This window comes from Camelus dromedarius, chromosome X (genome assembly GCF_036321535.1).
Source record: "Camelus dromedarius isolate mCamDro1 chromosome X, mCamDro1.pat, whole genome shotgun sequence".
Classification (NCBI taxonomy): Eukaryota; Metazoa; Chordata; class Mammalia; order Artiodactyla; family Camelidae; genus Camelus; species Camelus dromedarius.
This window is the reverse complement of record NC_087472.1, coordinates 28934072-28945282: the sequence shown is the minus strand read 5'-3', so window position 1 is coordinate 28945282 and position 11211 is coordinate 28934072. Positions and strand designations below refer to the sequence as shown.

Genomic DNA, 11211 nt, shown 5'->3' with positions numbered 1-11211 from the left:
TAATAATAATATTATTATTATTATTATCCTCATCCACCCTATCCTCGTCATTGTTATTGCGGTCAGTGGCTCTAAGCCGGTTCCCCCGGGAGCTGGTGAGAGTGAAAAGGTCCCCGGCTTCGGAGGATGATATCTCTCTCTCGGCTCAACAGAATCTGTTGTGCCTTAGCCAATATATTACAGGGATTAATATTAGCATGGTTTTTCTTTTAGTAAAACCAACGTCTCAGCCTCCGACAAAATAAACGTTAAGTCCCGCCAGGCAAGTCAGGACGAAACATTCCGTGCTCACGAGGATAGAAAAAGAGAACACGGGAAATTTTTTAAGATGAATGCTTAATTATTTAAAATGAAGACACTTTTTTTCCTCTTCGATATTTATAAATTACTATTGGCTAACAAAGCATTTCTAAAGATGCGAGCGTTGAGCAGTCCGTGAACTTGGCAGCGCAGTCGGCGCCACCTGTGCGGCATCATACAGTAGCATTCAACAGATGCTTCAAGAAAATTGCGAAGGATTTTGCTTTGAGAAACAGAACTTGGGTGTGGACAGTATGCTCACTGCCAAATTAAATTTCAGAGCCCTGCAAAGTGTCTCAATTCAGTGGGGATGGAGGGAATCGAAGGATTCCCGAATGGCCCTATCGGACTAAAACAAAAAGTTCCGTTTACAAATCGGGAAACCAAGGCACAGAGAGAAGTGACATAGAATAAGTAAGGAACCTGATCATTACTTATCAATGCTCCCACCTCCTTCCTCATCCCTAACTTTTGGAGCTACTGAGACAAACAGTCCCCAGAGGGGCAGCTCCCTTCCCTTCTGCGATCTATGGGTTTCGAGCCACCAATCTGCTGCACAGCCTCCAGCGATTATAGCCTCTACCATATAATCGCTGCTCTGCCGACCGGTACCAAGTAGCAGAACCAGAGTCTTGATCTCTTTCTTAGGTCCAGATACCTCGGACTGGCTGGGAGCCAGTTCCCACTTGTACCCATGGCCCTCGGTACAGTGCCACCAATCCTCTTCCGGAACTTAAGGAATCTGCTCTGCCCTCCTTCGCGGTGGGAGCACCTCCACTACTATACTTGGTCTTGGCGCCTCCTAAGCGTCTCTGCCAAGGTGGCCCTGACCGCCCTCCTCTGCGCTGCGGCCAGAAGAGCTGTTTTCTGGACTGCGGCTCGGCCTCCAGTTAGTGCCAAAGGGAGTTTTGTGGTTCACCCCTTGCCCTGCTGCCTTGACCATGTCATAGCAGCCCTCGCAGCTGCCGGGCAACCAGCTGACTGTGGGCCCCAAGCTCTGTGCAGGAAAAAGAGATGCAGCCCCACCTCAGAAACCCGAGAAGTAGCCTTCAAGGTGTCATTCTAAGCACTTAGCTGGGTTTTGTGGGTTCAAGAAGGGAACCAAGCTGTGCCCTCTTGGGGTACGAAGGCTGAAGACTTTACTTCCTTCTCTGCATCTGGGGCTGGGGACAAGGGAAGGGAATCGAGCCTTAAAACAGGGCCAGGGCCTTTGTGCACTAAATGTAATTTGACCCTGTGAATGCCTCAATTGTCCCACTGGGGAAAGGGACAGGAGTCGGGGAGAGACTTTCAAAGCTCGTTGGAACTTCCAAGACTTGAGAAGTGTTTGTTGAACTGAAATGTTCAAGGGTGTGGTGTGTGTGTGTTTGGGGAGGGATGTTCTTTGACTCCTTAATGGTACATTCTTGAGGACCCTCTCCTCCTGGCTGACCCTGGTTCCCTCCAATCTCCAGACCTTATGAATCAAGTTAACCACCATCATCACCACCACCACCACCACCACCACCGCATCTCGCGCCCCCTGCCAGTAGGCTCCAGTTGCACCAAGAGACTGGTCCAAACAGGCCGGGGGCAGTGGAATGCTGAGCGCTGATTGGCCACTCTTGGCTCCGCCCCTCATCTCTCGTTTAGCCCAAGAGCGCTGTGCAGCTTCACCCGCGCAGAGTAGGCGCTCTGGTGCTTGCCGAGGACGCTCCACTCCTCGGGTGCACTGATCTTTCCGATCCTGCCATTGGAGCAGCTAGACTGCCAGCCTTGGCTGCTCCATCGGCCTGCCTGTCTCTTACCTGCGATTGCACATGAACTTTTCTTCCTTCTTCTGGCACACCGTTGTCGTCGGAGTCGTCGAGATCGTCGTGGTGCTCGCGTGATGGCCTTCGTCCGTTTAGAATAGTGTAGTTAGTTAGGGGCCACCGAAGAAGAAAGAAGATGCGAATAGTGCAGAGATGCTGGAGGTGGTCAGTTACTATGCTAGAGTAAGATAGTGGAGCAAGAGAAGCCAAACCTATCCGGGGGCGCACGGTCGTCCGGAGGAGGTCGACTCGCCGGCGCTTGCTACCGCGCCGAGCTCCCTCCGTCCCTCCCTCCGCCGAGGCGCGAGATTGCGGCGCGCAGCGCAGCGCAGCGCACTGACTGCCGCGGGCTCCGCTGGGCGATTGCAGCCGAGTCCGTTTCTCGTCTAGCTGCCGCCGCGGCGACCGCTGCCTTGCCTTCCTCCCGGACGCTTGTGGTAAGTTAGAGCCCCAGGCGGCATTGCTAGCCAAGACCCTAACGGTTTAGGAGGGGGATGGGGCGGGGAGCGGGGACAGGTCCCGGATGGTTGCAGCTTGCAAGACCGCACTGGCCCGGGGGCGGGGGCGGGGGAGCGGGGGGTTGGGAAGGACTCTGAACGCTCACATCGCGGAGAGACTGGGGTCTCAGGGAGGAGTGAAGGGCTTAGGTTCCACGGGAGGGGCACCGACGTCTCAGAGGACGTTGGGAAGGAGGGAACTCGAGATGAGGGAGCTGGGAGGAGGCGGGGGTCTCGAGAACACCGCGCCCGAGAAGCCTGGAGAGAAACAGAAGGCGGACGTGGGGTCTCAGGAAGTGAGGAGGGAGGAAGGAGAAAGAGAAATTGAACGTGGGTATCTCTGGGCAAAGGTTCGGGCTGCGGAAGGTGCAATTGAATTGGGGGTACAGACTACGTTTTTAAGAAATCAGATAGTGGGCAAGTGGGAGGGGTCTCAAGGCTTGGGACAATGGGAGCAGAGGAGGGCGAAGGATTCTCTATTAAGTTCTCATTGAAAAGCGACCCTAATTTTCGGAGGGTTTCAGTGAACACCGGTAACTCAGGGGAGATAAACACTGCAGATCTGTCTTGGTATAACAGCTGTTGGCTGAATTTGAACAGCGCTGCTTATGGTCACGTAAGTTTAAGAGGAGAGTATAAGGGTATAGAGCGAGCCTTTTTATTAGCTTACCTAAGTCACTTGGTGACAGTTTTATATTTTGAAAAGGATTGCCGAGAAGTCTCCAGCACTGCCTCTTTTTCCGGTTCCTTTACTCAGTTTAACCTGACAAGCAGCCTTAACAGCGTACCTCGGAATTGCTAAACGTGAGAACAGGTTGCCGTTCCTGATGTCACATAAAGTTCGTCATTGCAAAACGTGTCTGTGTGTTTCTTTTCTGCGCCATGCCCTTTGCTTTTTGCTTCATGTTGGGTAATATGCGACCAGAGGTGACAAACATTGTATTGTGTTCGAGACCCCTTTTAAGCGACAAAAGTCCTCCACTCAAATCCAGCGGGCAACATTCGGAACTTAGAGAATATTTGATTTGTTCGAGCATCATTGCCCGTACCGAGCAGCTTTTTCATTAATATTTACCATCACAGGACCCATCCAAGGAATCTTCTGACTGCAGAGCCGCTAAGTGCGTGCGCCCCTCACCGCATACCCTTTTAGGCAGTCTAACCGAGGGAACCTCCCTCTAGGGGGAACTAGCACTGAGCTAAAATGATTGGGGTTGGGGGAGATGCTGCGCAGTAAGTAACCTCTTGAGCTCCCCCGTTTGCAGACATTTGTGACCTCACACACACAGTACTACAAAGGACACTTGTGTTCCAGAATTTAAGTTTATCTACATAACAGCCATTCTGACAATCAAAATATGAACAAGGTAGAAACCAGGTGTTTCTGTAGTTGACTACATATGTGTAGGCACAATGAAAAAGGCCAACTGACATGCCCCACAGGGAAAAAAAAATAATTTCTACCATGATAACTTCATTTCCTTTGTAGTATTTAAGTCACACTGAATACTGAATACTATCTTTTTGGAAAAGTATAATTTCTTTGCCCCATGATACCTTGATCTCTGGGAGTCATCTTACCTCTCCCCCATGGGTAGGGGGAATTAAGTAATTTTTTCTATATTTGAGGAAGATGGGTTATAGAATATTTAATTAAATTTCTCATTCCCTAAATATGTTCTTCTGGTCCTCTGGAAGGAGATAAATTTGTTTTGTCCGCACCATTTTTTTTCCTTATAGCTTTTATCATCTATAGCAACAAGCCCAACACAAGTCCTGAAATTCAGAAGGTGGATAAGGCTTGTAATTGCAATATCAAGGTAGGATCTGGGGTGCTTAAGCCAATACTGGCAGTATTTTTCTGTCTGCATAATCTAGGTTATTAACCTTTCCTATGCTTTCTTGAGAGGTCTATATCTAGAACTGTCATGAATGACGGTGATGACTTTTTCAGATGACAGGCTTTGGTGCAATATGAATTCATGGGAAGAGAGGTGAGAACTGATATTTTTGCAAGCCTACTGGATGCCAGGCATGGAGCCAAGAGCATTACATATATACATTATTTCACATAGTCTTCATAAATAGCCTATGAAGAGGAAGATATTCCTATTTTATTGGTACCATTGGATTTTCCCCTTTCATTTCTCAAGGTATTCTTGTAGATTAATTTAAGAAAATGGAATAAGAAATATAAGAAATATTTCTTTGTGCTTTCAAGGCTATATGGGAAGTATGTGCTTATTCCTTTAGCAGTAAAAGTAAGATCTAAAAAACTAACATCTATGATGTAATGTTGGGCTAATCCATTAAGGGTTTAAACAACATGGACACCTCACCCACAGAGATTTACAAATTGCAGATTTCTTGTCTGGAAAATAAATTTTAAAACCATGTTAGATTTGCAAGATTATCACTACCCTTTGGAATTTAATTATTCAGGAATATTTCTGCATTTACTGGTAAATACCTAAATCTAAATAATCATCTGAAGTCTGCATCAAACTCCAATTATGTTAGTGTTCCATTTATGTCCTTCAAGTAAAACGTATTACTCTCCAACTAAAGGAAACACAGAAATTAAAACAAAATTAGAAGGAGAGGTTATCAGTAATCAATATTAAGTATCCTTGACTACTTTTATTAAATTGTACAAGGCCTGAGATTGAAGAAGGTGTCTGCTTGCTGAACACACTGGCAATTAAATCTCAATTTACAAAGACTCCAGACTCTTTGGCCAGTATCATTAAAGAATCTCTTTCTACCTTCCCTTTATAGCAGTGGAATATCTCACAGAATGAGAATGTATAGTGTTTGTATTGAGATTATTTTAGTAGAGCATCTGATAAAGCTTAGTGACCTAACAGAAGAAATAATAAATTATGTCCTACTAATGGCGTGGATAACCATGAGCAAACTAAGAAAACTTGACCGTAAGTTGGGGTTAATAATATGTTATTTAAATATAACAGTATATATTAATGTCACATGTTAATGTAATAGTATATTAATCTCATCTGATGTGAAACACATGGATATCAAGCATTTAAAATTTTTTGAATTACTACACAAAGCCATATTTTATTATTATTATCATTCATTTGTCACTGTTCCAAGATACTTACATTATCTACAACTTTTATACTATTGAATCACAGAAACTGCCAACCACCAGATTAATGAGTGTTCCATCAACTGATCACTCCATCTCTGCCTTTCTTAAAAACACATTAAAACTTTCTCATATACTGAGAACATTGCTGCAAAACAGCCTCGTAATCTCCATTTTAGACAAGTAACTTTGAAACCAAACAAGAGGTTAAGCTCCACCATCATTTAGCCAGTTTCTAGCAGATTTAATACTAATGCTCATATGCAACAACTCTTTGGTAATCACTTCTGAAATTTCAGTGCACAAATAATTTAGTGAAAACAGGATTTCAAATAAGAGGCACATGAGCAGGAATCTGAATTATGTTTTGTCTCCCTGTACACAACATCTCTACTTCACCCTATCTATTCCTTCCTCCCTTCAGTTGTAGTAAGACTATGCCATCTGCAGTTTACCCCAATATCTTCATATTTGCTTATTACAACGTGGTACATGTAGTGGGCATTTAATAAAGTTAATCTCATTAATTAAGATTAACTTTATTCATAGATGACCATGTAAATGGTCAAATTTGAAAGGAACTGGAAAGGATTTTTGGCTCCCAAATTTCTTTAATCTTAGTCTTTGTCTCCTTTAAATAGAAACATACACTTAGAGGGATAACATTTTATCATTACCTATTAATAACAAGGCATAAATTTATTGACAGCTATCAGAAAGAACTTAGAACTACATTGACCAATACAGTAGCCACCCGACACACGTGGCTATTTAAATTTAAATTAATTGAAATTGAAAACAATTGTAAATTCAGTCCCTTAGTCTCGAAGAACACCTCTCAGCTACTCAACAGCCACATGTGGCTACTGTTTACTTATTGGACAGTCAGATACAGACCATCTCTATCACTGCAGACAGTTCTTTTGGACAGCAGTATACTAGAAAGTAGGGACCCTCAGCCATTTCACTGAGCACTTCCTCTACCTCCTTGCCTTAACCAAAACCTGGATTTCTCCTACGTGGATTCCTCCTACAGAAGTTTTCCTACTTCCTGACAGATCTCTAAAATGAAGATGAATTAATTCTTATCCTCTACCTCTCCCCACTTCATGAATCTTATTACTCCTCCACATGTAAGGGCTTAAAGCTACAGCTGAAACTCTCCTAGTTCCATTTCTTTAACTTCCAAAATGCTAGAACATGTCTCTTCTACTTTTGTTTAAACAATACTTTATTGAAACATACATCATTTGAACATTTCTTTCTTGTCTCTGCTATGTACACCTTCATGGAAATCTTTGGTACCTGGTTCTTTCTTACTATTCATTTTTAATCTTTCCATTTTCTGGAGACTTCAGTATCCATGAAGGTTGCCAGTTAACTGTGTAGCCTCATCATTCCTTGACCTCTTATTTTCTGTTGTCCTCAACTTCAGGCCCATGGCCACACCTGAAATGCATCGATTTCTAAAATTTTAAGCTCAGGAATACTACCCTCAGATTATGACATTCAGTCCCAGCTCCATCACCACTTTTGCTTCCCTTGTATCTGCTCTTCAACCTCATCAAGTCTTGCTGGGCCCTTCCAAAAGGGCCTTAGTTATAATGCCCGCTCTTTGCTTAACTTCATTGTCTTCCTAGTCTGACCCTGTCAGTCATGCCTGTGTTTCTTATCATCACCCAACACACGCTCCTCATTGCCTTTTCATTGCACCCACCGCACCCACGTTTTACCTCCACTATTTTGAGTTAACCTGTCCTATTTTCTACTCTGATTGTGAGCATTAATGGAGAAAACTAAGAAAACTACACATTTATAGTTATTAAAATGTATTAGCCCCCAAACTGCTCACTGATACAATGACTCTTTTTTCACCCCTTTGGAAGTTATCTTTTTTAGGATGATTATTTCTTTTTTAAATTATTTTTATTGTGGTGAAATACACATAGCATAAAATTTACCATTTAACCATTTTTTGAGTGCACAGTTCAAGAGTATTAAATACATTCACATTGCTGTGCACCCCTCACCACCACCTATCCCTGTAAACTTTTCATCTTGTAAAACCAATTCTATACTCATTAAACAATAGCTCCCCATTCTCCCTTACCCCCGGCTTCTGGAAACCACCATTATACTTTCTCTCTGATACAATGACACTTAATTCTCCAAAATCTTGAGCTAGCAAATGCATATTCCTTAGTTTGAAGGTTCATTACCTTCCCATTGGATAATGGTCTATCTCAACTTTTCCTGCTTCTATTGCCAAACCTCAGCCAATTATCTAAATTTTTTGTGAGTAAATTTACAGAATTCACTATCCATGTTTATCTGCCAAATTAGTTAATTATAAGATGAAGGTGAGTTTAAAAGCCTATAAAAATTATGGATTTCAGTAAGTGTTTGAGCCCTACTATAAGTCCAACACTTTGTTGGATGTTAGATAGGTGATAACACACATTACCCAATACTTCCCTAAAGACGCTAACAGTCCTATTATATAGAAATGGCAACTCCATGTAATAATACAGTTCTTCAATTTATGACCCAGGCATCACTGACTTCTCTCTTTCCTATCCTCACATTCAGGATGAATCAAATAAAAGTGGGTCAATCACTTGCTTGACTTGGAATATAGTTTTTACAACCGTAAAATGAAAAAGTTGAAGTAGATGATCTTTCTGTAAGTGTTCTTCTAATTAACCTCTTTGTTACAAACAAGAATGCAGAAAACACTAAGGCTAAATGACTTACATCTCTAAGGTTATAAATCTACAGGCACAAATTACATGAATATATAAAATGGGAAAAAGGATATGGAGAAAACGGCCACAAATTTTACCACTGCAATAAAAACAGTCAGAATTCAGAAGTTAAAAACACTGAAAACCTTAGAAGATAATATATTTCTATAAAGTAATTTGATTTTTTTTGCCTTATATTAGTACTATTTTCAGAAAAGCAGATAAATTTGTTCATATCCATAGTGGATATTCTGAGTCTCTTGATTCAGAGTGAAGCAATAAGATCAAATAAAAGTACATTTATTTCTGCAGCATAATATAGAATACATTTATGGCAACACCCATATTGTTAGATATTTTTTAAAGACCCCTCCTCCCAAATTATTTTACTTTCATGGTAATTAAGATAATGCTCCTTCTTTCTGCCTTGGAGTCATTCTTGGATCACCTCTCTTCATCTACTCTCAGTTAAATCCATCAATACAGCTTCTGAAGATTTTTGGCAAAATGCTGCTCAAATGTGTCCCCCTTTTCATTCCCATTGTGATTTGAAAATCTCAGGGTAAATGTTTTAAAGTTCACTTCACATAACTCCCCAGTTCTATGTTTGAAGTCTGCATACTCCCCACTCACACCACAATGGCACAAAATAATGCTGTTCAACTCCTAGGCAAAGCATATGTAGGGTTAATAGTAACCAGATGCCAAAGTAGCTGTCAAATGCCAAGATGAAATAAACAGACTATAAGGTGGGTCATTAAGTGATGATCTCCAGGCAATGGGGGACATTGGGAAGTGACTGAAGACAGTCTTATGCTTCATTCAGAGAAAGATGCACTGTCTTATTAAGGCAGAGAAAATGTAGGGGGAGATGAAGTTATTATAAAGCCAAGATATGCTTAAAATTAAAATGAGTTATGATTTTGTACATGCAGTGTAAAAAGACTACTGGCCGTATAAAAAATCATTTAGGTTGACTGCCACTCCCCCACATACATAAGAATACTAGAATTTGTATTTCAATATTGAAAGAAAATAGACACTTTCGTTTGCACCACTAAGCACACTGGACTGCATTTTGTTGTTGCTATTTATTTTTTAGATTTCAGGGTCTCCTATGTGCCAGGCATGGTGTTTAAGTTTTCATAAGCATCATCTCACTTTTTAATCTCAGTCTTCTCTTTCCTATTGGATTATGAATTCACATAGGACAAAAATTATATATTATTCATGTTTATACTCCACCCCAACCACCCTCTGCATACATCATTACACATTGTGGGTTCTTTCAATATATATTTGCTGAATAATTTATATATAAAAGTACACAAGCACTATGGAAAGGGGGTTTTATAGTGCAAATTTAGAATTAAATGACTTGGGTTCTAGTCTTTTATGAGCCTCTGTGTTTTCACCTGTTAAAAAAGTAAATCAAACTCAATGGTTACTAAGATCATTTCAAATGCTACAATCTTATAAAAATACCAAAAGTTTTCTAGTTCTGAAAATCCACTTCAAACAATAACGCTCAGGTAGCTAATTTTTATAGCTCAGAAAATAATGGTTATGACTCTTCAACTACATAAGAAACCTTAAAAAGGCTAAAGCCAATTCTCACGTCAGGTCTTGACCTTCTCATTTTCCATTCACTCCACTGTCCTACATTTGAAATGATTTATGTTTTTTTTTTTAAGATTACTGAATGAGTGAAGCTATCCTTTCTTTTTGTCTTTTATTACTTAAAATTAATTTAAGAGATCATTGGCTTGCAATAACAAATTAAACATGGCCATTTTTTGGTGGTTTAAATTAAACTCTCTGTAGTTACAAACCCTCCACAAGTTACTTAATGATTTAATAGGATGAATAATACCCTGCTGTCTTTCCAGAAACCATTGATTTTTTTCTCAATAAGATTTCTACCCCATCTTGAATGACGAATCATAACATGATAGATATTTTACTTTTTGAGGGAGAGAGGGAAGATTTTAAAACTTTTTTTTAATTGAATGTTTAATAGATACACGAATTTGAAAAAGAAGTAAAGGTCAAATGGATCAAAATGATTCAGCAAAAGTCTTTTCAACATGAAAGCAATGCAGAAATACAAACAGTTCCAGTGATTCATATTGTCAACCTTTGAACATCAATAACTCCTTTACCCATAGTAAAGAAGAAAATTAGAAATATTTATGCTTTCCAATTTAAAACTTTCCATTATCTTAACTCTTGGAGCTATAAATTTTCCAGGATGAATAAATACATATCACATACTACATTTGGTAATATAGGTACTTTTATTGAGATTCAACCCAGTATCTGTTTTACATTCTCTTTTATTACTTTTTATATTTGCTATGTCTTTTTAATTTTCTATATTTGCTATTGTTGATTTTTTCAGCCTAAAAGCTACTCTTGTATTCTCCTTTCCCTCTTTTTTCCCCTCATTATTTATTTTCTAACAAGGCAATATATGTAGTGGAAGTTTTTAATAACACATTCACTGAACATCCTTATTATTCATATATCTACTTCTCATATCATAATAAAATTTACATTTGTAAACATACAGAGTTTTCACATATTTTTCTCATATATTTTCTCATTTGATTTTAAACATACCTGGGAGTTAATTATGGCCAATATTATTACAATGATTGCACAAATGAGAAAATTAAGGGTAAGAAAGGTTAAATTATTCATCCAAGGTCACACAGAGTTAGTTGTATAGCCAGGATTTAAATAAAGCCAGGCTTTCTCATACA

At 40.2% G+C, this 11211-nt stretch overlaps 1 protein-coding gene across 1 annotated transcript in view; it reads left to right on the top strand.

Annotated features, from left to right (window-relative positions):
- Positions 1 to 1922: 1922 nt before the first annotated feature.
- HTR2C (5-hydroxytryptamine receptor 2C) overlaps positions 1923 to 11211 on the top strand; it is a 213588-nt gene continuing 204299 nt past the window's right edge. Inside the window, exon 1 of the mRNA XM_031446207.2 lies at positions 1923 to 2530. The gene's annotated coding sequence lies outside the window, so the exon portion shown is untranslated. The remainder of the gene's footprint in view (positions 2531 to 11211) is intronic.